We start from the raw sequence: 27,049 nt of genomic DNA, 5'->3' as shown, positions 1-27,049 counted from the left end.
CAGGGCACCGTCATGATTGGTCCCTTGTTCAGTCCCAGAGTCCTTACCAACCCTGAGTCTTTCCAGAACTTCTGGGATGGAGCAGTCAAACCTCTCTACCAGCCAGCACTGGGGACTGGGCTGTGGGCTGCTTCAGGCAGCCAGCCAGTTATGACCAGTCATTTATGCTTAATCCCACTTCCAGGGCAGGGTCATGGTGGCTGGACTATTCCATCTCCCTCCGGGTATGACTTACTCTCTCTGGAGCTCACTGTTGTCATGGTGCTTACCAGGCCTCATCACTGGCCGCAGATATTTCACACCTTTGTCAGTATTTTTCAACAATTTTCATGATCAGCCCCTAAGGAACCATTTTAGACACTCTTTTCCTAATCACTCCCCATGACATTTCATTACCACAGACATACTGTACATCTATTTCTGTATGGCATGGGTGTCTGTATTTATACAGAGAGAATGAGACCTTTCTGTCCCCAAGCACCAGTTTCATATGGTGAGAATGCCTGGCTTAGTCAAACCGTCCCTGCTTGCCGTACACCTCTGGCAGCCTCCCTCCTTCCCTCCTGTCACTGAGGACATAGAGGCTCTCCAGCAGGAGCCATGGTTCTGCTGCCCTCATTCATTCAGGGCCAGGTGATGTTCTGGGCCCTGGGGGATAGCAGTGAACACACAGACACAGACACGGCCTTCCTGGAGCTCCCACATTCCAGTCTGCTGATGGACCGGAATCACCCCCACCCTTCTTCCCTCTTTCCTATTTCAGGACGCATCCCTCCCCATTTGGGGGGCAAATCCTTGTTCCTTTTTCTCTGAGTCCCATCCACCCCTGCACCCCTGCAGGAGCTACAGGCAGCCCCTCTCCAGGTTTCTTCTAACCTCACTCTCTCTGACTCTTGTCTTCAGAGTGAACATGTACACCTTATTCCCATCTTTAAAAGTAGAAGTCTTCCATGCTACATTCCTTGTGGCTCCTTCCCCTTCCCAGGTAGAATTCATTAGCCAGAGACCCTTTGTTCATTCACTCCTGTTTTCTCATCAGCTACTGCTATCTGGTTTCTCCTTATTGCTGTGCCAAAATGACTTTTTCCATGTCACCACCCCGAGCTGGTGACATTAAACACAGAGACCATTCCTTGTGTGATCTTTTCGTGGGCGTTCGATGCTGCTGACCACAGGTCCTGTTTTAAAATGCTTGTGGCTTGGTATCTTTGACACAACACTCCCTCTGGGTTTGTTCCCCACTTGGTGGTCATTTCTTGTTGGTCTCCGCTGCCTGTAACTCTCCCTGAGATATTGGGGTTGGCTCTCTTGTCTTCCAACAAGCTGCAGTTTCCGCTTCTCTCAACGTCTGTGCCGTGATGCTGCTAGAGTGTGTATCTCAGGCCCAGCTCTGTTTCCCGAGTGTCGTGTGCCCTTCTCCAGCTGCTCCCCTACTGTTCCACTCAGGTCTGTCATGGACACCTCCACCCCAAGGTCTCCTCACACCTCCCCCGACTCTCCTCCAGTGTGGATTGTCCTCATCACCTGGCTGCTCAGTGTCAGGCTCTCCACCCTCATACTTGCCCCAAGTCAGTTCCTCCCCAAGTCCATCATTTCTGTCTCCTGAATCAGCCTCAAGTTTGCCCACTTCTCTTCATCTGCATGCCACCTTCCTTGTTCAGCCCACCATCCTTTCCCATCTAGATTGTTCTGAGACTTCCTCTTTGGCTTACAGCCTACTGTCTGGCTCCAGCCTGCCCTCCGCTGTGAAGACAGAATCAGCTTTCCAGAGCATGTTTACTTAAAACATTTGAATGACACCCTTGGCTCAGGGTGGAGTCACATTCTGGGATATGTCTGCAGAGCCACACACGCCCCAGCCCTGCATGCCATGCAGCCTGTCTCCTGCCACTGGCCACCTCACACGCCATACTACATTTCTGGAAGCATGGTGCCACTCCTCCGTCCTCACCTCTGGGCTGAACTCACGCACTTCCTGACCCTGAGAACACGCTCTGTCTACGCCTGACCCCAATCTCAGCCCACTGTTTCCTGCTTATCTTCCAGGCGTCACTTTGGATGTCAGTTTCTCCAGAAAACCTTCCTGATTCCCAAAGTGTGACTTAATAAATGCTCCTATTCTGTATTTCCCAGGTACTCTTTATTCTTATTCTTATTGAGTCACGCTGGCGTTCCTTACCCTCATTAGGCTGATACTGTCTATCTCCAGGGGCCAGCAAAATGACTGGCATATAATAGATGTTTAATATTAATAAATACTGAATAAGTAGATGAAAAATAATGAATGAATGACTTTGACCTTCTACTCCATATCTGTTCCTGCTCCCCACCCTATCATCCCTCCAGTCCTGCAACAAAAAAGGTTGAGGTGTTATTTGTTTAACACACCAGCTCTCCGAGGACTGCCCAGGCTGTGCCGTTGTTACCTGGGAGCAGGAGAGTGAGCGCCTTAGCGGTGGCACAGGTGCGAGGGATCTGTTCCGCTTCCTCAGGCCTGAGGGCGGGGAGTGAAAGGGAGTCGGGAAGGCTCAGCGCTCTTGTGTCTGCCATTTGTACTCTGATTATCTTTCATGAGCCTGAGTTTTTCATTTTGATAGATAATAAGTGTAATGTACAAGTTGAAGAATCAAGATAATAAATTCACAGGGATAATTTGGTTAATTACCATGTTGCTGTTGTAGAATCAAGGGCTGGGAGTCAAAGCTATTTCCACTGCTAATGTGTTCTGTGTAAAGCAGTTCTTAGAACAGTTAAAACGCATCTATTCAAAGTGATCAACTCAAGACATTCATTTAAAAGTTGTATTATTTTTATAAAAATCACCCATAGTCCTTTGTTATTTTTTCCAAATTGAGGGTTGTGAAGTAATACCAGTTTGCTGCAAATTACTATTATATATACATAGGGAAGTGTAAAATAATTTCTAAGATATAAAATGATAATTTGAGCATTGAGAAGATACAGGCCTTGAAAAATTAGACCATCTAGATATTAATCATACATCTGAAAGGAGACATAATCACCTTCAGTTCTTGTACTGGAGTATTGTACCCTAAAAAACCTAGAAACCTGATTTTTCTTTTGCTATTTCATTTATATGTTCTGATAAATTTAATTTTATAGCTGTGTAATTCTTTTGTTTCTATGGTTGTTGGATCCAGTGAAATGTAAAGCATTTTTAAAATGCAGGAGTCGGACCAGATATTTTCCATAACTTTTAGGATTTGCTCACATGTTTCTATAACTTTTAGGATTTGCTCACATGCCCTGCATGTTGTTTTGTCCTGGTTTTTAAAGCTATCCACACAGTTTGCAATGTCAGAATAGGTGACCCAGCGTCGCCATTCTTTGATGCCCCAAGTACTCTTCCTTGAGCATGAGGGGTCTCCCTACTCATGCATAGCTCTGTTCCTGGGCCTCCTTGGACCTCCTGCCTTCGCAGGAGTGCCAGTGAGAACCACTGCCCGGCCCCTCCCCGCTCCGGAGACCACGCCTCTACCAAGTCCTGCTTTCCTGATCGCCTTTACTTTTGGAATAGAAATCAGGAAAGGTGCATCTCTTCCTGTGTCTCCAGATATTAGGTTTGAAAATCATTGGCATATGCCAGAACCAGGTGATTTATTTTATTTATTATTGTTTCTTTCCTCTTCCCCTGCCCATCCACTTAAAAAAATCTCTCTCTACATTTCCTAGAAAGTTACAGAAGTTGTAATCTGTGGGTAGTTCACTGACATTACAAATTTTTCTTTATAATGTTTGTACTTAAGTGCCTTATGTGTTGTTATAATTCTAAATTAGAGGTCTGTGATTCTATGGAATTAAACATATTAAGGATTTTATATTCCATTTCTAACTTTAAAGTATTTTTCTAGAAGTATTGATTTGGCTTCTGAAACCTGATTTTAAAATCTTGAGATCAGCCTGCTTATTGCTGATTTATTATACATTAATTTAAAAAATCTATTCTTGCCCTGGCTGGTGCAGCTCAATGGATTGAGTGAGGGCCTGCAAACCAAACAACCGCAGTTCAATTCCCAGTCAGGGCACATGCCTGGGTTGCAGGCCAGTTCCCAGCAGGGGACGCACAAGAGGCAACCATGCATTGATGTTTCTCTCCCTGTCTTCCCTTCCCCTCTAAAGATAAATAAATAAAATCTTTAAAAAAAATTATTTGTTAAAAAAAAAACTATTCTTCAGCTACTGGTAAATAACTACTAATAGTCTCAAATATAGATGTATTTCTATATGTAAAGTACATATTTCTTAGGAAATCACCCCAGGATTTTATATTAATTGATGGAACACTGTCAAAGTGGTCGTATCTACCTATTTACTTTATGAGGTAGTTTAGCTTTCCTTCTCTGGCAGTAACGTATGACCTAACAGTGTTTTTGTTGTTTTTAAAAAATATCTGTGAGTTCAGCTGAACAGTGTATATCTGTAGTGGAATGGCAGGGCAGAATGGGCTCTTTAAAACAGAACCTTTAAAATTAGCTCGAAATGTTAGTAACAGTTTCTCAAAAATGACCAATGCCCTGAAACCTACCCAGTCTGTGTCGCTGGAAACCAAATTACGGATTAAGACCCTGCTGAGTGTAAGATAGCTTCAAATACGAACGCCATTTGGAAACTCCACTGCAGATAACCAGAGGGGACAAGGAAAGAGAAGAAAGAAAAATGCAGCCACCGTGCAGTAAAGACGACAATGCACAGAAAAAAATAAATAAATAAAGCAACAGGTTCTCTCTAGACAGTGAGATGAAAACCCCTCCCCTGGTCTGCCACATAAGCATTTATCATTCTGACTTTTTAACTTTCTATTGCCTTGCTTTTTTTTTTTTTTTTTCACTGAAATCTCTCACCACCCCCTCCACACATACCCCAACCCCAGACTCTAGAAAAAGGCAAGAAATGTACCCTGAGTTGTTTGGGAGGTTCACTAGTTATTGTTGTATGAAATGGGCCCACAGTGATATGAATAAAAACCCAAGAGCAGATTCCTAGCCTGTTAAAACAGTGTGGACGCTGGGGGAGGAGGGGGCCTGGTAACTGGAGTCATCTAGACAAGCCATCAGCAGCCCTTGGGTAGTTGAAATGATTAATCACTTCAGCACAAAAGAACACAAAAGGAGGTTTGTTAAGAGTGCCAGCTCCAGGGGGGACATGCTTGTCCGCTTGATAATGTATTTTTAAAGTGTGTGCCACATCAAAAGCAAAGCACATGCAAATGAAGGAAAAATGAAAAGGCAGTGAGCAAAATGTTTGGTGGATTAGAACAAATGTTTAGGAAATCAGATCAGTGATAATTTGGGCTTGGACAATTTTTTAAATGTGTTCCTTTACCCTACCCTGCCCTCTATACCACTGTCTTGACAGTACTGGGAGCACTTTGATTCCCTCACAGAATGTGTGCTGGACCTTTTATCGCTAAAAATAATCAAGAGCCGATCAAGTCAGTAGTGTATGATAACCTCCCTTTCTTTGAGGTCAGAAGATCCAAACAGCCTCTTTCGACTAGAGCAAACTCCGTGACTTTAAGCAACAGAAACAGCTACGGCATTGCTTAATATGTGTTGATGGCTTACTGTGCTCTTAACATCTAGTATCTGTTTTAATCCTCACAGTAACCCTGTATGGTGTCATTTTCATTTTACAGAAAAGGAACTTGAGATGTAGAGAGGCTAACACAACAACAATTAAAAGACCTGATTAGAGCTTAAACTCAGGTCTCACACACTCCAGAGCCCAAGTTTATAAACACAACACAGTATGATTTTTTTAAATCTAAACATTTCAAAATGGAATATTGAGCAAATTCTTCTTGTGGAGCTACATCAAGACTCTTGTGTTTGTACCACCTATCTCACAGCCTGGAGGAAACTAGGTGATGTACCATAAGTGCACTTGTTGCTTCTGTGAAGAGAAGCTGCCAGGGGTTTGCAAGGAGTTAGATTGAAAACTGATGCCTCTAGTCTGACTTGAACTGATCTCGAGTGTGCACGCTTGTGTAACCTCGTTACTGGGTAACGCATCTTGAAACACTGGGCTCTTCCTCATCAGCCTGTGTTATGCGCCCTTCCAGGGGGCCCTGAGTTACTGACACCTCCTGGTGGACGCCTCCTGCCCATGTTAGCCCTGTGTAGGGCAACAACAGTCAATACTGCCCTTGTCCCCAGGAGAGGGGCAGGTACAGGTGGAAAGTCAAGAGACACCAGGAGAGGGTGCTGGGGGAAGAAGCCGAAGCGCCCTTCACTGTCAGGATGTGAGTTTTCACTCCTGCGTTCGACAGCAGCTCTGCCACCCAGTGGCTGGGGGATGCTGAGCCAATAGAGACTTCAGTATAATGTGCGTTTTGCAAAGGGAAACAAAGCTATTGTCCTCATTCATTATTCGACATGGTCGTAATATCTGTTGCTGGATAAATTTCTGAATATGAACATCTTAATCAGTTAACATGTCTTAACAAATGTTTTCATTTATCAATGGGGTTCTTTCTGGAGGTAAACTAATTTTGTAAGTGTGTCATTGATATAAGCATTTTATTTTGGAACTAGTGACTATTAGCTGCTATATATTCTTGTTAGAATAATCAGGTGTTTTCAAATTCCTTAGAGATCAGGAATTTGAAATCTTAGAAATCTCAATCTACAAATTCTAGTTGTAGGATATTTGTAAGATTATCTTTACTGCTAAGAAACAATTCCTTTGCTAAAGGATTCCCGGCTGTGTATAGGAAAAGATTAACCTAGGATTCATAGCAAATTCCCCTAAAGATTCTAGATATTTGCTTACAGTAAAAACTTAACATTAATAGAAAAACAAAAGTGTAACAAATCACTTTGAGTTTGTTTGACAAACACTAATAATAAAATATAAAGACAGAGATTTCTGGGAATAAAAATGAAAGCCAGTGGGACCCTACAGATCACTCTACAATAATAGTTATTTTTACGCAACTGTTCAGGTACACACACTAAGTAGCTGCACAGGGAATAAATGCAGACTACACCCCCTGCTGGAACATTTGTTTGGTAGGTGGTTGATGGCTTTTTATCACTTTAAGTACAGTTAAAGTGCTTATTTAAATTTCTTTGCCTTCTTAGTTGATTATAAAACTATGTTCATTTATGTCAGCTTATGCTTCTAAGTTACTTTTATAAGTATATGGTTATACTAAGTACATCTAATTATGAATCAGATTACCAAGCAAAGTAATTTTATAATATATGTCATAGACTACTGTGTGTCTAAAGACTCCTTTTGGGAGCTCACAAAGGATTAAAAATCATACATAACTTCTAGCTTACAGCAGTATTTTCACATCGGAATAACCTTGGTAGATTGCGTGGAACAGCCCTCTAGCTTGTTGGCAAATGACATAGAACCCTCCTACTTCGGTATAAATCCTTTCTACGTAAAGACTTAGGCAACTGAGGAAAGCAATGTAATACTCACAAGTCTCCTTGGACCTGACAGGACAGTGAATCGAGATAGTGGAAGTCTTCACAGATGTGGAGCACGAAATCCTCAGCCTTCACACGGACCCTTCAAAGAAGGCACGTGGAGGGAAGTGGACAGCATTCCTTCTCCGTGTGTGAAGGGTTGTGCGCTTTTTTTTAATATTGTATTTTCTCACAGATGTATGGATTTAATTCCAATTAGAATCAGAAGACCTTTCTGTCTCAATGATTTTATAGCACTCAGCAACAAATCTCAGTAAGTGAATGATTTGTTGGAACTTCAACTTCATGAGAAAGCTGATTCATTACATATTTAAAGACATATACTTTCAAGTATGGGACATATTACTTGTTAAATTGTACTCAATGCCTTGAGTTATTACTATTTTTAATAAAAAGCCAGTGATTTTTAGGGCCCATAAATGAGTAAGAGCTGTAATTTTTTTTTAAAGATTTTATTTATTTATCTTTAGAGGGTAAGGGAAGGAGAGAGGGAGAGATATATCAATGCGTGGTTGCCTCTCGTGTGTCCCCTGCTGGAAACTGGCCCCTGCTAGGGACTGGCCTGCAACCCAGGCATGTGCCCTGACTGGGAATCGAACCGCGATCCTGTGGTTCGCAGGCCCGCGCTCAATCCCCTGAGCTACACCAGCCAGGGTGAGCTGTAATTTTACATATGGGAAATTCATGTCTTCATGGGAGCTCAAAGGCATCTAAAATTAGAAACTTTGTTTTTGCCTCTGGTAAGAATCCACTTTTGAATGAATCAGGAGTTCCTGATGATACCTATGATTAGTTGAAAATGAAGAATTAGGCATGCTAATTCGGCATAGCAAACAGTAAGCTTCCTAAATGATTTTCCTCTCTGCCTGGAGCGCCTCTCACATGCTTCACCAGGCCGGTTGTGCAGCCCCAAGGAGATTGAGGATGGCACTCGACTTGGTGAGTGCTGTGAAAACAGTGTTTCAGCTTAGAGCTGCAGGAGGGAGAGAGTTTGAAGGAGCGTCGTTTCCACTCCTCCAATGGGGAAAAAAGCTGGAGAAACAGCAAAGTAACCACTCTTATTAAACCTGTGAAAGAACTGAAATCACAGGGCAACCCATTAACCTGAAATATGAAGAGAGACAGGCACCTTCCGAAAGAAAAAAGACCTGAGCATTTGCTTATGTGGGACACCACTCAAAGCCATATAAACCAGTAAGAGTCAGCTAGAACCGTGCAGTGATTGCTAAAGGTGAATGTTGGGCTCATGGGGCTGGGGCGGGGGGCGCCAGCAGGACAGTCTGCACTGTCTTGCAGGCTTTTCCTCTACCAGGTGCTCATAGGGAAGCCAGGGGAGTGTGCTCAGAGGCCTCTCCTGTGGTGTTGGCTGGGGAGGGGAATAGCAGCCTCTGCTGAACCCCCACCGGACTCTCTCCTCTGTGTCTCCTTCTGACTGAGCAGTTGAAGTCTGCATCTGCAGGAAGAAGGGCACAGAACTGCAGCCAGATGCACTGGGGATCCCCAGTCAGGGGAGCAGAACGGCGCCCACCACCCAAACTCAGCTCAGACCCATTTCCCCTGTCATTCCTAAGGGGAAAAAGCCTTAATCTCTATGGGAAAGGGCAACCCAGATGGATCTTGAGGTCACTAGGGGGCGCCCACTGTCCCTAGAGGAGGAGAATAAGAGAAAACAAAAAGCTCTGCCCCCCCCCCCCCCAGGGAAGGGGCAGGAATGTGAGCTACCTCACATTCCATGGCACCTGGAGGAAGGCCAAGCTACCAGGACTCATGCTCACAGAGCCCAGCTGAAACCAAGGCTTTAATCAGAACACCAGTGGCCCTCTTCCCAACTCTCCAATCAACACACTGACGAGCACTGGGTGCAAATGACAGTGTGATACACCTGGGGAAGCTGTGCAAAGAGAAGACCCGATGCCAAGTGGGGAGACTCAGCCAAGCGGAGAGCAAATTTTACATCCAGCCCAGCTTCTCCCTTGGATTAACACAGACCTCCACTCAAAAGACCTAACAGAAAAGAAGGATATTCTCATTTCCAAGCACAGAACAAAATCACCTCAGAATCTGCTATTCCATACAGCATGCCTGGCTTTCAACAAAAACTTTTGAGACATATAAAAAAGCAAGGAAAAAAAACATAGTCTAAGGGACAGAGCACTTGTCAGAACCAGAATCAGATGTGACCCAGATATTAGAAATATCAGATGGTGAACTTAAATGGCTACAATTAATATTTTAATGGCTAATGACCCTTAAGGGAAAGGCAGACAGCATGCAAAATCATATAGGTAATTTCTCTAGGGAAATACAAACTATTAAGAGAGGGCCACATGAAAAATTTGAGAAATGACAGAGTAGTGAAGAATACCTATAACAGGCTCATCAATGGACTAGACACAGCTGAGGAAAGAATCCACGAGCAACCAAGTAAGTCAATAGAAGTTACTCAAACTGAAAACAAAGAGATAAAAATATGAGGGAAGAAAAACAGAGTATCCAAGACTTGTAGGACAGTATTAAATGGTCAGGCATTCATGCAGTAATTGGAATCCCCAAGGCAGGGGCGGTGGGGGACAGGGCGGAAGAAATAATGGCCAAGAATTTCCCAAAATTACTGACAGATACCAGACCATGTATTCCAGAAGCTCAAGCTCTGGAACGCCCAACATGATAAACACACACACACACACACACACACACACACACAAGCACATAATATGCACCCCAAAGTATATATTGTCCTAACTGCTGAAACTAAAGACAGAGAAAAGTCTTGAAGTCAGCCAGAAACAAAGACGCATTACCGACAGAGGAATCGGGATAAGGATGACAGCAGACTTCTCGTTAATAACCAGGCAAGCAATAGATAAGTGACATCTTTCAAACGTTAGAAGAAAAAAACTGTCAGCTCAATTATTTCAGCAAAAACATTCTTCACAAGTTAAAGAGAAATAGAGTTTTTCAGACAAACAAAAAATGGAGGGAATTCATTACCTGCAAGGCTACTTCACAAGAAATGTTAAAGAAAGTTCTTGAGGCAGAAGAAATAGGATGTAGTCAGAAACTCAGTTCTACACATGCAAAAATTAGAGTGTCAGACATGAAATAAATAAAAGTAGAAGAGCCAGAACAGCCTAGTAAATGCAGAAGCCAGGACCAGGCCTTATACTGAGTTCTTTTATTTATTCCTTAGAATGCAACCATTACACATGACTTCATAGATACGTAGTTTCAGTTTAGAAAGATGAAAAAGTTTTATGGATGCTGGTGATGGTTGCGGGACAAAGTGAATGTACCTAATGCCACTGAACCGTACACTTAAAAATGGTTACAATGTAAGCTTTATGTCATGTCTCTATTACCACAATAAAAAATGCAACTGTAGCCAGGGCTAGGTAGTATGGTTGCTTAGAATGTCATCCTGATACACCAAGGCTGTGGGTTCAATCCCCCCAGGGCACATACAAGAATCAGCCAATGAATGCATAAATAAACAGAATGAATATCGATTCCTGTCTGTCTCTCTCCAATCCATAAATGAAAAATGCAACTATTACATCTGAGAAGTTTCAGTCAGATATTAAGCAACTCTAGTTTTGCTCTTACTCTTCTTGAAACCCTTCTTGATGGCTACTTCTCCCCTTACTCCTGAATGGAATCTCAGTCGTTCCCATGGCTTTTCCAGACACCAGTAGATGTTTTAAAAGTCCTCTAGAGACATGCACCGGGCAGCGTGGCTCAGTTGGTTGGGCATCACTCTGCAAACCAAAAGGTAGCTAGCTAGCTGTTTTGATTCCTGGCCAGGGCACATGCCTGGGTTGCAGGTTCGGTCCCCAGTCAGGGCGCATACAGAAGGCAGCCAGTCAGTGTTTTTCTGTCACAGCAATGTTTCTCTCCCTTTCTTTCTTATTCCCTCCCCCACTCTAAAATAAAAAATAAAAAATAAATAAATAAAATTAGAAGTCCTTCAGACATGCTTAGTCACAAAAAAAAGTCTTCTCATTTCAATAATTAAAATGCCCAGTCATAGGCTATTGTCAAAGCTCTGAATTTCATTTAAAGATTCTCTTTCCCCAGTGAGGGCTTCCTTCAGGCCAGAATCTTAGGAAGGAGGAGAGAGGGGGCCATGGTTGTTCCTTCTCTGTTTCACGGGCCTGCGTGTTTCTTTTTTTCAGCTGGGGCTGCTGGCTCCTCCGGGCGATAGCGGGGGCACCGATGGAGCGGTGAAGGGCCACAGCAGTTGTGCTTGTCTAGACCTTGTGAGGACGCACTGGCTTTCTTTCCAGGTGGTGTGTCTCTGTCTTTGGGAGAGGAAGAACGCACTCTCTCATGCGATTCTTTAATGGTTCCAAAAAATATTTGCCCCACAGTGAGTATCAGCTGTAGTCCTTTGATGAGGGTGACGCCTCTCTTTCAGTGTTCCACGTGAGCCTCTCTCTCTGTTCCCACCGTTTTTGCCCCAACCAGTGGTATCTTTGTTCTCCCTGTAGGAGCAAGTGCAGTCCATCTAGGGCCATTCAGTCAGCCACTCCCCTTTTGATTTTTTCAGACTTAAGCAAGGCCTCCTCCAAGTTCCCAGAGCAAATAAAAGTTCTCTGAGGTGTGTGTGTTTGTGTCTGTGTGTGTGTACGAAAACCCTTTCACTTAGGCCTGAGGTAAGAAGGAACTATTTTCTCCTCACGCACTTCAGATGGGGGAGGAAAACGTCAAAATATCACAGCAGCTTTCTCCAAAGACATTCTCTTTCTGGGGCTCAGATGAATATTGAGTAGACCATTCTATCTATTCTTTATTCGAAATCAAAAACCAAAGGCAGAACAAACTCCACTGGCATTTCTGCTCAACAGCGTTCAACTTTAGCACGATCAGGAGACGCACATTTAGCTAGGTAGGCCACACTCAGTAAAAGGTTCCCCAGGGTGCTCTGTGCCACTGCAGTGTCCGCCGTCCAGGTGGTAAATCAGGCACCAGTGTGCTGAGGCCTGCGGACGTGCATCCCTGGCCCCGGCTGGCACCTCAGGGACAAGGCTTTCACCAGGTGGAAACAAGTGTGTCTGTTCTCCTTTCATTTCCTCGTGTTCTCGGCCTTCTTAATTCTTTTACATTTTCCCTTTGCCTTTTTTGTTTTTGCAGTAAACTTGGTGTCAGACAACATGCACAGACCTCACTGAAATCATGAGCCACCACCTGCAGGAAGGTCATGGGGTGCAAGCCGTTCTAAATGGGTTTTATGACTTCAGTGCAGTCAGCCAGAGGACAAAATTTATGCTTATTAAGAGCTAGTTCTCTTTTAATTTAGTAATGTTTGTCATCCCGTGTTTCCCAGTACTACTTAAAGAGCTATTTTTAAAAGATCATTTTTAGCTTTTGAATAAAACTGGTACAACAGTCTGCTTACACAAATAGTATCTTTGTTTAAAATGAGAACACCACAGCGCCATTGAGCGATAGTTGGAACTGGTGCGGCTCATCATCAGAGGCGTCTCAGGCAAGCAGTTCCACAGTCTCCCCCCTCCACTCCTGTCCAGCCTCTGCCCAGCTGTCACGGTGTATCATCACTTAGCACTGGTACCTAACAGTGTCCTTGAAAAACTTGTTTAGAGCATGTTATCACCTAGCATGAAGATGTTCGAGAAGGGAAGTACGGGCTTTTAAAAATATGTCAGTATTCCCTGATTATCTTTCTTTACGAGGTCAAACCCTTCATTTTGACACTTAATGAATAAAATGCCCATGTTGCAAGAAATGAGATAATGAATTGTAAAAAGACATAATCAGCAATGACTAAATAATTAAGGAAATTGAAGTGCAGAGTCATTTGGGACTACATTAATAATAACACGATTTGTTCCATATGCTAAAGAATTCTGTGTTCAGAAAATCAGTCATCACACATGCTCCATGGCAAAAAATTAATGTTGACTAATAAGAACTGTAATTAGATGTTCTGCTTTTAAACAGCTGAATAAAAGATGAAATCATATAGAAAGTATATTTAGGTACAAGTCAGAAAGTAAACTGATTATTATTCATAGTACTGTTAATAGGAACTATAATTTATGCCTCTAGTGGGAATTGTGTTAGGCAATTAAGAGAGGGAGTCACACTTGACTTTCTTTTATGAATTTACATTTATGTATTTTACTACATTGTACCAGTAACTCTTTTTCACCATAGCTTTCACCAACTTCAGCTTCAGAGTCACGTTGTGAGGTGGCGCACAGTGAGCACTGGGGGACTCTGGGGCTTGCAAGGCCTTCCCTGCAGAGGTGCTGTGCCAGGATACTGCTTGGCCAGCTGTCCCATGCGCCTGTGTGGCCTTACCATCCGGCACAGTGACTTTTCAGCCACTTCATGTTTCACCTTCCGAGGTTTCTGGGAGGAAAACAGTAATACTTTTCTTCTAGAGGTCACTGTGAGCGGCCTAGACAAAGGTGGTGGGAGAGAGTGAGCACACGCAGTCGCTGTGGCCTGGGCCTGCGTGTGGAAGCCAGTCGTCAGCAGTAGCCGCAGCAGCACACCTTGTACGCTGGGACACAGTCATCCTTCCTTTTTTTTTTTTAGATAAGACAGAACAAATGTGTGAGATTGTGGCGAGAATGAATGGAATGAACAAGTTTCTTATCTTGGATTCTCCATTAAGATGATGTACCTTTTTGGAGAATAAAATAACTCACAGTGCAAACAGAAGTGCGGGATTTTAACAATACTTCTAACCTCTCTGCTTACCTGTGTGCGTGTACACGGTTGCCAGTGTGCACACAGAATAAAGCTGCCCTGCAGCTGCACTAATCTATTAATATGAAGAACATCGAACCATAGAGTAAGCAGGTCCCTTTAACCGTGGGTGTGAAGTGCAGGTGGTGCTTGCTGCTCATCAGCCCTCAGTGACTTTGCCTGTGTGCACGGTTCTTCCTATCCTTTGGCTCCGTGATTGTGTCGCAGGGAAAGGCACTGAATTATTGGGGAAGGATTCCCCTCAGCTCCGTGAGACACTTATTTTGTGCTCTTTAGTAGGTTTCTGACTGACCTCGCATCTGTTTTTCCTTTCACAGAATACAAACCCGATCTCTCACTGCTTCTTTGGGGTTTATGTGCTGGTAGGACACATAGGTAAGGGTTTTGCTGCATGGGTAACAGAGAGAGGGCCGGACCACCACTCTGCATACCTGGGTTTGAATCCGCTGTTTTTGTGGCCTTAAGAAAATCCCTCCGGTCCTGGCCAGGTACTCAGTTGGTTAGAGTGTCATCCCCATATGCCAAGGTTGCGGGTTCAATCCCTGCTCAGGGCACATACAAGACGCAATCAATGAATGCATAAATAAGTTGAACGACAAGTCAGTGTTTCTCTGTCTCCCTCATTCTCTGTCTCCTTACCCCTATTTCTAAAAATTAATTTCTCTTTGTATCAGTTTACTAATCTACATATCAAAGATAATACTTTTCTTGCCTGTCTTGTAAAAAAGTCTCAAAGTCAATAAATATATGATTAACCCATGAACAATGTGGCGATTAGGGGCACCAACACTCCCACTCACTTAAAAGTCCGCATATAACTTTTGACTCCCACAAAACTTGACTACTAATCACCTACTGTTAATAGGAAGCCTTACTGATAATGTACATATTTGATTAACATATTTGGTACATTATATAATTACATACTGTATTCTTATAATAAAGTTAGCAAGAGAAAAGAAATGATATTAAGAAATTCATAAGGAAGAAGCCCTGGCTGGTGTAGCTCAGTGGATTGAGCATGGGCCTGTGAACCAGACAATCGCGGTTCAATTCCCAGTCAGGGCACATGCCTGGGTTGCAGGCCAGTTCCCTGCAGGCCACTTCCCAGCAGGGGATTCACAAAAGGCAACCATACATTGATGTTTCTCTCCCTCCCTTCCCCTCTAAAGATAAATAAATAAAATCTTTAAAAAAAAAAGAAATTCATAAGGAAGAGAAAATACATTTGCAATGTTTATTAAAGTAATATGCGTAGAAGGGGGCCCATGCAGTTCAAACCTGTGTTTTTCAAGTGTCAACTGTATATGTCAGAGTGCTCTGCAAACTATGTATTATGCTCTCAACATCGGGTGCATTTTTGACTGCAGTTAATATTTTATGTATATATCACCTTCCTTGGAACGCAAAGTTCTCAAGGCAGTAGAGAGCCTTACACAGGTCCCCAGGATGTACCTGTGTAATTTATAACCCATCATTATTCTCAGTAGACAAATAATTACTTACATGCAGACATTCACTGTGGCAGGCAGAATAAAACCCTCCTTACTCCCTAAAAAGTTGTTCCCGTCCTAAGCCCCAGACGATGTGAATGTGTTAGGTTACATGGCAAGGGGAATAAAGGTTGCAAATGGAGTAAATGTTATCAGATGACTTTGATATGGAGAGACTGTCCCAGATTATATGGGTGGGTCCCATATAATCACAATGGCCTTATATCAGTGGAAGAGAGGCAGAGAGAGAGAGAGAGAGAGAGAGAGAGGAATATGAGACAGACTTGCCCAATGTCACTGGCTTTGAAGATGGAGGAAGGAGCCATGAAAATGTGAGCAACCCTTACAAGCTGGAAGGGTCTAAGAACACTTCTCTATTTAGAGCTTCCAGAACAGAGCACAGCCCTATCGACACCTGGATTATTGCCCATTCTAGACTTCTAAGCCATCAAACTGTAAGATAATAAGCTTGTGTTATTTTAAGCCACTAAGGTTGAGGTGATTTGTTATAGCAGTACTAGAACATCAACACACAAATATGTTGACTGAAGTGGGCAGACAGCCCCGGCTGGTGTGGCTCAGTGAGTTGAGTGCCATCCTGGGAACCAAAAGGTTGCCCATTCAGTCCCCCCAGCCACCACTGCCCATTCACCCTATTGATGTTTCTCTCCCTCCCTTCCCTTCTCTCTAAAAATAAATAAATAAAATGTTTTTTAAAGTAGGTAAACAAGAAAAAGTAAGTAGACAAGATTTTTCAGTTATTAATTTTGAAATACCCCAAAGCCAAGACTGCACGTGGTCACAATCACCTTGGAGAATATGAGAGCCTCATGCTTCCACTAGTGTCTGGTTTGCCCAGGTTTCGAGACTAATCCTCTGCTTTGCCTTAGCTTTATTTCCTGGCTTAAATAAGCAGTGAGTTTATTGCTTTGTGCCCTGTGGATATTCCATAAATATCTGTTGACTCCCTGACAGTGTAAGTGTTGTAATCATTTCCTAGATGAGGAAGCAGGTGAGGTTAGGGAAGCTCGGTGAGACAGGGACTTGTTTGGGGTTGCATAGCAAATAGAATGATGCTCAGCTGCCATCAAGCAGTCTTCACCTGTAATCCCCTGCCCTTGCCATTAAACAGCACATTCCACGTCAAATTAGCATCTAGTGACAACAGACCTGTCTTTTTGCCCATCTCAGGCTATTTCTTAAGTACCAGTATTGACTCAAGTTTCAGAGATTCCTGAGTAAAAATCACTACTCAGTCAGCCAATTAGGGAAAGCTCAAAATTCATGAGTGCATAAAGTTGACCTTATACATAGTTATTGAGCACTTACTCTATTCCTGCATGTGTTAAAGATGGCACTACGAATGAGACAGACCCATTCCGCCAAAGGTTTTGTAGAACTAAGCATTCTTTGACCCACAGATTGTCCATCTACATTACTAGAGGTCTCCTGAATAAAATGCTCTATTCAGAAAATAGTTTTTAAAATATAATACATGTCCCTAAACTAAGGAATTAATAATCCCGAGTAACAGTGAATAAGAAAAAATCTCAGAAGCATGCAAGTTAAAAGTGAGCATAAATGTACTGTAGTGTGATGTAGGCTTATCAGGAAAGTTTGTTTTGTATTGACTTGCTTGTTTGCTTCTTTCAAGGGAACAGATTTTCTCCTTAGATCTTTGGGTACCAGAACATCCCTCATGGCTGGAAGTCAGTAATAGCCAACTGAGGCAAAGATGGGTGGTGACGTTGAAGACCGATCCACTTTTGAATTCCAGCTTTTCCACTTATTAGATGAATGATGCTGGGAAAATCACTTCATCTCATTGAGCCTATTTTCTGCTTCTGTAAAATGAACTTAATTTCATAGGAGGATGACATGCGATAATGTGTTTCAAGCCCAAGTGCAGGGTGGGCTCCCTTCCCCCACCTGCCAGAGCAGCAGCTGTGTTAGGAAGGAGAGTCCCCTGAACTGCAAGCTGCCCATGTGGCCACTAAGAGCTCAGCAGCACAATAGCTACCCTTTCTTCTCTACCCGCCCCTCCACTAAAGTTGCACCCTCACCTCATATACAAGCACGAACCTCGGAACCTCAAAGGCTTTCTGCCTTCCAGAAACTTCTTTCATATTCCAAAAAATATTTCAAAAATCATTAAGAAGTACTAATAATGTATTTTAACTTCATTGCCTATTTTCCTTTTAAAAACACACACACAAGACCACTTTTTCCCCCTGTTCTCTCACCTTTTGTATGTGAATTCCGGTGTTCTGACTCATTACCTTCTTATCTATTGAATTTTCCTGCCCAGGGAATGAACCTGTGAGCTTAAAAATGGAAACCAAAAAACTCCTCCCTCTTCTGTAGCTGCTGCTTCACTTACTAGTCATTAAGTAAATTCAGTGTTTAATGCACTAACAAAAACACATGATTGTTTAACAGAGTATATTATAGAAAATGGTAGCATTAATAGTCTCTGTGGAGTCCTAGTTGGGGAAAAGTACATTATAGCATTGCAAAGGCAGGGGGCAGGTTTTATATGTGAAAATAAGTTACTGACACTGTGCATCATTTTTATATCATGTTGCTAGGCAACACATAAGAATGTGGTTATTGCAAATGTATCTGCTTTCTTGTTGTTTTTTTTAAGCCACTTCTTAATTCTGTGAAATTAGCCCTGTTATTGATTCTGTGGTCTTTCCTGAGTGTATTGATTGAGGTTCATCCATTAGCTTGGGCAGGAGGGAGGAGGAGGAGGAGACAGAGACACATCGGTGTTTGTCACGAGAGCACACACATTAGTACTAATCATTAGTTCTCTTGCTCATCGCTCTTTGTTTTCATACAGACACAGGTAGAGTTCCGGTGCCCTGGGAAGTGATATGCTATTCAAGGAACTAGCATAAAATGCAGACAGAATCTGCTAATGGATTAAATGTATAATTACACATATTTTCTAGAATAAGTTTCTGATCTCTATGGTCCTAAGACCCCAGAATATTTTGTTTTCTTTTTCCTAAAGTGTGACTGTTTCGTTTTTTTTTTTACTCTGTTCGCTTTTTCTTGTGGCTGCCATTGTGCTGCATCAGCAGCTATACTCATGCCACCGATGAAAATTCAGAATGGTCTTCAGAGGAGGCAGGAAGTGTGAGGAAATGTGCTTTCTAAATTCCCATGAAGAGAAGTTCTTCTGGCCTGTCTTTAACCCACTCTTCCCAGGTTCCTACATCTTCCCACAAACACGCACCTGCTTTTATTGCCTCCTCTTCCCCCTGTTGGTGAAGGAGTTCCTGCCCTAAACTAATGAGGATAGCCAAACATGCAACACCTGACACTGGACGGATGAAATCAACAGCTGTTTATTGGTCACATATATTCCCAGTCTCGAGCAAAGGACACAAAGGCACACGGGACTGTGGTCTGGAACAGAGTGCACCAGCAGGGGCTGTGAGAGGCAGGCTGTGTAGGAACGAGAGAGGATGGTGCCCCCTAGTCCCCACCGTGGTGAGATTGGCTTGTCTGAGTATTTCTGCTGACTGGCATGGGAATATGCTCATTGTTTGGAAATAAGCAGGAACTATGCCAGGTTCCCTTGATAAGGAAGATTGTTTGGCCAGGGGATTTCATCTACTGGGCAGAGTGGGTGGGAGACTTGTGATGAGGTCATGGGAGACCCTCCTGGTTTCACCAGATGTCAGAGCAACGTGGAAAAGTGAATCTTAATTCCAGGCCTTATACTACAACAGCAGGTGATTAGATTGGCTCTTTTGACTTCAGGGGGGAAAGAAAAAAACAGAACCAAGGCATGGAACTTGCAGTTTAGGGCTTATCAGGAAGACCTTTCTACCAACTGAGATATCAAAAGGGTCTATTTCAGGACATAACAAACAGAAACTGTGTGTGTGTTGGTACAGATGTCTGCCATTAGTTTTGTGGCTAGTCCAGCATCCTTTAGACACCTGGGACTCTGTGATCTTACAGGACTTTTGAGAACCAACAGACCAGGTAGTAGTCCGTGTACCAAGCCATTTTCTCTCACTGTCCCATACTCTCTCCCATTCCCCACAGGACCCTGCTTCTCCTTTCTCAGGTGACAACAGCTGATCTCATGAACCAAATTGGCATTTCTGGTGTCAGGTTTTAATTCACGCACATGGTAACAGTGGCCCTCTATCACTATTTGTTGAAGGATGCAAGGAATTGCTCTAGTGTTGCCAGTAATGCCCCACAAACAAAACAAAGAATTTGGGGGGCTGGGCTAAAATCTATGCCCTCCTCTCAGTTCAAAAGCTTCAGCTGAGCTTTGAGACCTTAAACATGGCCTTGATAAACTCCTGAGGTTATAATCAACTCCATGATGCATGATAATTAGGAGGCTTCCAAGTACTACCACATTTTGTTAGTATATCTCTTTCTTCAGAAATGAAAAATTACTGAAAAAAAAAACCACTCAAATATACTATGCCGCAGATGATAAGTGACACAATGCGCGGATTCAGCATTCAAGCTGGAATACTTACCATTTGCCAGACAGCATTTTGGACTCTAGCCTACCAACTTGTTTCCCAAGAAAGACACCTTAAGAACAATGCCTGTGAATTTTTATTTGGAATGAGGGTATGTATAGAAGGAATGGGACTCATGAGACTAGTGGATATGCTACTCCAGGTCTGGGACATTGGGTGGTTCTACGTTACTTACTCTGTCGTATGAAGTTCAACTTGGATTACCACCCCCCACCCCGCATCAGATCCAAAATGGTCACCTAGAAAAAGCAAATAAGGAGCTAGCTTCCTGGGGTGGGTGCCTGTTCTCCTCTACACTCTGTGGTCCTGGCGCACACTCCCATCCCTGGGCTGCGCACATGCACTGCTGTGTTTGCTTATGTGTCAGACCAGTTCCTGGCACTCAGACTCCATGCAGGTAGGGGCTATCGTTTCCTGCTTCTTGCTGCATCTTCCATGCCCCAGCACAGTTTTACGTATAGTAGACAGAAGCTCAAGAAATATTGATGGGAGTAATTAATGAATGAATTGCACATGAACCTATTACAGATGAACTCATAAGATGGCCAGTGATGGCTCAGTCTGCTGAGACTGGGCTGATCTTGAAACCAGGCTGATTGGTTCTAACAGTTGCAGACCTTGTTTCGCGTAGCCAGTGTGATACACAATATGAAGATTTAGCCCAAGGCTTACTCTTCTGCTTATTTTTTTCTGCCATTTGTGTGAGGCATATTTTCTTATTTTGTACATGCTTTCTTTTTTATATCCATAAATATATAATCATTTGAGAATGATCTTTATGAATATTTTCAGGTTAAACTTTTAGGTTTTGAAAGATGTGCTGGTTACATGTGTTGACAAAACACTCACACTCTGCCATAAGAAGGGCAGGCAAATGTCCCTTCACTCTGTGTGTGGGGGTTGGGGGAGGGTGTGTAGGACTCCCGTGAGCATTCAGTATGTGGGAAATGTGGGAACACAGTTTCCTGCACTGAGTACTTGCCCTCCTGGAACCTTCTAAAGAAGCAGCAGACAGATACACAATCATGAGATAATGGGATAAGTATTATATTAATAAGTATGTACAATGCAAAGTTACAGGCTTGAAGAAGGGTAGGAATTTTCCTGCGCAGAAAGTAATCAACCGTTGTGCTGATTTGGATCAGAAAAATCAATAATTGATTGCTGGTTCAGAGAATGAAGATTATTTCCTCAAGCACCAAATTATAACATTAGATTTTTTTAAAGTTTTCAAAAGCTATTACGGCCCATAATCTCTCTGTCTTATTTATTGGCTTATGTGTCTGTCTGAACAACGTAAGCCAAAGAACACACCCGATTCCTGCTTCCATCCCCAGAATCTAGCAGTATTGACTTATCATAATTCTATTGAGGAAAGGCAATAAAAACTTTTTAAAAAATTATTATTTGAGTTGAAATTAAATGCAACCACATATATTTTTTGTTGTGGAATAGATATATCATCAACATCTAAAGTAGCATCATACCTCTGAGAGCAAGCAAAGGTATAACAGCTTTCCCGGGGGGAGAATCAAATACACTGTTTGCTGAATTGACCAAAGCACCACTTTGGGCAATGACTTTCATACTGATTGTCACTACTTACTAGTTGCAGTCAATTATGTTCAGGAGACTTTTCATATCTCTGTCAGAGCAAGTTAATAGCGCGGTCAGACCTCATGCACGCTTCACGAGTGCTGCCTTTTTGTCTCCTCCTGTCAGTGAAGGTTTGTAATATTTAAATAAAGTTTAAAAATCCATTAAAATATTTGAAAGCATTCAAGACATCAAATGCAATAATTAGTTACTGGTTACAAATTGTGTTTTCAGTTCAAATAATTTTTCAAAGGCCTAGATCATGAACTTTAATGGTTGCCTCCTCATAGATGCATTATTCATTTAAAAAATAATTTCCATAAATTTTTAAACTTAGTAATTACATGTTTTAATTATGTAATTATACATTCTAATTATGCAGTTAAATTCTGTTACACTAATTATGTAATCATGGTAATTGACACATAATACGCATGTAAAAACCTGTGTAAGTATGTATTTAACAAAAGAAATAGTTTGAGGGAGATAGTTAAGAAACAGTCACAAGAATATGGACTTACAAAAAAGAGGAACTTGGCTAATTAATGACTAGAAATAAATATAGAAATCCTTCATGTGATTTATACTATGTAAGTAGTTTTGCTACAGCATGTGTGTTCACGATTTCTACTTTTCTGGTCAGAGGCAAGCACTTGAAGTGAAGAGGTGGAATTCAGATATGGATAAGAACACGAGATCCTGTACTGTCCAGACAGGAACACAGTTGGTGGACATAACTGTCCACCAGCTCTTTAACAGAGTTTACTCTCCTCTTTAACAGAGGAGCCTCCTCCATCTAGAATTGATTTTCCTGAAGGAAAGAAGGATAGGTTCTGAGCCTAGGTGACAGGAACTTGCTATTTCCTGTATGTGAGTCTCCTGCTGAGATAGTGGCTGCCTTCCATAGGGGCCCACCTTTCCAATTAACAGCCCCATTGGTTCACTTTCATGACGAAGTACCCACAGTCACCAAAAAGGCCTATGACAGTGAAGACCAGGGTAATGACAATGGAAGAAAATACCTTGTAGCACATTGGGATGAAGGTTAGAGAAGAAAGTTAACCTATAAAATTACACGAAGTTAACATACTTTGAAATTTCTGAGAAATTCCTCAAAATTATTTAGCTAATTTTGATGAAAGTGACACTGCTGGAAGCTTATAGAAAGGATTACATGTGTGCAATCTAAATTGTATAGAATTGAGAGGAAATAGGAAATAGTTTTGCATTTCTTCATTGAGGTATAGTTGACATTGAATAAACTGCACATAATTAGAATACCAGCTTGATAGGTTTTCATATAAGTATATATACCTGTAGAAACATCTTCACGTTCAAGGTCATGAACATATACATCACTCCCCAGACTTTTCTCAGACCCCTTTGTCATTCACCCCTCTTACCCTTCTCTACATTCCCCACTATGCTTAGCTTCCCCACTCAGTAGCCTTCCCCACTCAGCTTAGCTGAGTTTGCGATTTTGAAGAGTTTTATATTAATGGAATCATATAGTAGGTACTGTTTCTTGTTTGGCTTCTTCCACTCTGCACAGCTGGTTTGAGATTCATCCATGTTTTTGCTCGTGTCAGTAGTTCATTCCTTTTCATCACCGGGCAGTGTGCCATTGCATGGACATACCAAAATTTGTTTACCCATTCACTGCTGAAGGACATTTGTTGTTTCCGTTTCTTGGCTATTATAAAGAAATGTATTCTAAACGTTTGCACATATGTTGGGTACGTACAGAGAGTCTTTCTGTGGAATTATGTTCTCTTTCCTCTGGAGTAAACAGCCAGGAGTGGAATGTTTGGAGAAATGATAGAAGTAATATGTTTAATTTTTAAAGAAAAATCTACAAACTGTTCTCAAAAGTGCTTATACCATTTTTCATTCTCACTAGCAATACATGAAAGTTTCTATTCCTCTACATTCTTGTTAACACTTGGTTATTTTAATTCTAAACATTTTAATGGTAATAGTATCTTGTGGTTTTACTTTGTGTTACCTTAATGACTAGTTTTGTTCAGCATCTTTTCATGTACTTACTTGCTTTCCGTCCATATATCTCTTCAGTGCAGCGTCCAAAAGTTTTGCCCTTTGTGGGATTTGGCTTTTTAATATTTATTTTTGAAAATTCTTTTTATATACTGTATGTCTTTTACATACTTTGCAGAAACATGCTTTGCAAATGTTTTCTGTCCATATGGGGCTTGTCTTTACATTCTTTTTAACAGCAGATTTGAAAGATGAATAGTTTTGTTTTTTAATTAATTTCAGTGAAATCCAATTTATCTTTTTTTAATATGTTATATTTTTGGTGTAATAGCTACATTCCCTAATCCAAGGGCACAATTTTTTTCCTATTTTTTAAAGTTTTATAGTTTCAGGTTTTACATTTGGGTTCAAGATCCACTTTAAAGTATGGATGGAGGTTCAATTTTGGCACATAGGTATCTAATTGGTGGAGCAACAATTATTAAAAATACTGGGCTTTCTCAATTGAATTGTTTATGCACTTCTGCTGAAACTAAGTTGTCCATATATGCATGGTCTTTTTCTGCGTTCTCTATTTTGTTCTATCTGTCAATCTTTTTTACACCAATATTGCATTCTCTTGGTCACTGTAGCTCTATAATAAGATTTTCTGTGAAGTAGTGTTCTCCAATTTCATTCTGATTTTTAAAAGATTTTTATGTTTTTTTAACACCTTTGCATTTCCATGCAAATTTTAGAATCAGGTTGTGAATTCCTATAAAAAGAAATCTTATGGGGTTTTAATTGGAATTGTATTTAACCTACAGATAAGTGGAGAGAATTGAAATTTTAGCAATATTGATTATTCCAAACCATGAACACAGTGTATAGCTTCATATATTTAAATCTCCATTAATTTCTCCCTGCAGTGTTTTACAGTTTTTAGTGTACAGAATTTGAACTTTTCTCAGATTTATCCTTGTTCGTATTTTATACTATTGTTTGGAATTTGTTTTTTAATTTTAATTTCTATGTATTAGTTGCTAGCATGTAGGTACATAATTGATCTTTGTTTATTGACCTTATATTCTGCATATAAGGATATAGGGTAAGGATAAGGAACTAACATTAATTTTAGTAACTTTTAAATAGATTTAACTGAATATTCTATGTACCAGGGGTGTCCAAACTTTTGGCATCTCTAGCCCACACTGGAAGAAGAAAAATTATCTTGGGCCACACATTAAATACACCAACACTAACAAAAATGGATGAGCAAAAAAAAAGGTTTTAAATAAATTTACGATTTCATGTTGGGCCATGTTCATAGCCATCCTGGGCCGCAGGTAGCCTGTGGGCTGCAGGCTGGACACCCCCAATTAAACTATCGTGTCATAGTATTGTTCAAGGCTGCATTCTGGCTGATCTTTCTACTCATTCTGTCAAAATCTAAGGGAGGATTATTGAAATCTGGCTAAAATTATGGGGTTCGTTTCTTTCTCTTTCCTCTTATATCAGGTTTTGCCTTATGCATTTTGAAAGTTTGTTATTAGGCACACAAGCATTGAGATTATAATGTCCTATTGATGGATTGGCTTCTTGAACATTAGAATATAACCATCTATTGGGAGATATACTTTGATATGAATATAGCCACTCTAGCTTTCTTTTGATTAATATTAGCATATAATACCTTTTTTTTCACTTTGTTTAAATCTATTTGGTTTTTTATATTTAAATTTTTTAGTTATTGATTTTAAAGAGTGAGAGGAAGCGGGGGAAGTGAGAGAGAGGGGGAGAGAAATATTTGTTTGTTGCTCTACTTATTTATGCATTCACTGGTTGATTCTGTATGTGCCCTGACCAGGGATTGAACTCCCAACCTTGGTATATCAGGATGATATCATAACCACCTGCACTGCCCAGCCAGGGTCTGGCTTTTTATATTTAAAGTGCATTTTTTATAAGGAACATATAAGCAGATCTTGACTTTTTATGCAATCTCACCATTTCTATCTCTTAATTGGGATTTGAGAATTTTTACATTTCATGTGATTACTGATATAATTAAGATTAAGTTCTTGTCCTTGTGTTTTCTATTTATTCTATGTTTGTTTTCCTTCCCACCTTTTTTTCCTTATTTTGTATTCATTGAGTTGCTTTATTATTCCATTTTATCTTACTTGGTGTCTTATTAACTATAACTCTTTATTCTGTTATTTTAGTGGTTTCTGATTTATAGTAGACATCTTCAAATTACCACAATCTACTTTCCAGCGATAGTATACCACTTCATATATAGTAGGAGAACTTTTTGATAGGATACCTTCATTTCTCCCCTCCCAGCCTCCTTTATGCTGTTGTTGTCATATATTTTACTTACGTATGTTATTAATGCCACATAAATATGTATGTTTATTTAAACAACCAATTATCTTTTGAACACAAATAATAAAATCTGTATTTATATACTTAACTCTTTAGTTACCATTTCCAGTTTTATACTCCATCACAGGCATCTATATTTCCACCTGTTACCATTTTTCTTCTGCGCAAAGGACTTCCTTTAACATTTCTTGTACTGCAGATCTGCTATTTAAAAATTACATCAGCTTTTGTATATCTGAAAATGTCTTTGTTTTACCATAGTTTTCCAGAGATATTTTTGCTGGTTATATATTACTGGGTTGTTACTTTTTTATTTCCAAATTTTTAAGATATTGCTCCACTATCTCCTTACTTGCAACAAGAAATCTGTCCTAATTCTTATCCTCATTTCACCTTATTGTACTGCTTTTAACACTTTCTGTTTATCACTGATACTGAGCACTTTGACTATACTGTGTCTTCACATAGCTTTCTTTATGCTTCTATGTTTAGAGTTTACTGAGTTCCTTCAATCTACGGATTTTTAACTTTCATCAAACTTGAATTCTTTCCTTTATTATTTCTTTAGACATATTGTCTCCCTCCCTGTTTCTCATCTCCTTCAAGGGCTCCAGTTCCTTGTACACTAGAACACACATGAAGTTTTCCCACGGTTCACTGATACTCTTTTGATTTTGTTTCTTACTATTTTTTCTCTCTCTGTTTCATTTTGTGTAGTTTCTATTGCTGTGTCTCCAAATTCATAAGTCTTTCCTAATACCATCTCTACTCTAACATTAATTGCATTCAGTGAATATTTTCATTTCATACATTATTGTTTTCAGTTTTAGAAGTTTGATTTGGGTTTTCTGTATACCTTCTATGTCTCTACTTCACT

General features: G+C 41.0%; 1 protein-coding gene across 6 annotated transcripts in view; it reads left to right on the top strand.

The window, feature by feature from the left end:
• AFF3 (ALF transcription elongation factor 3) overlaps nucleotides 1–27,049 on the top strand; it is a 593,859-nt gene that overhangs the window by 319,635 nt on the left and 247,175 nt on the right. The window lies entirely within an intron of this gene.

Source organism: Artibeus jamaicensis, unplaced genomic scaffold (assembly GCF_021234435.1).
Source record: "Artibeus jamaicensis isolate MK-2021 breed Jamaican fruit bat unplaced genomic scaffold, CSHL_Jam_final contig_384, whole genome shotgun sequence".
Taxonomy (NCBI): domain Eukaryota; kingdom Metazoa; phylum Chordata; class Mammalia; order Chiroptera; family Phyllostomidae; genus Artibeus; species Artibeus jamaicensis.
Note: the sequence above shows the minus strand (reverse complement) of the source record. Positions and strands in the feature narration are given on the sequence as shown.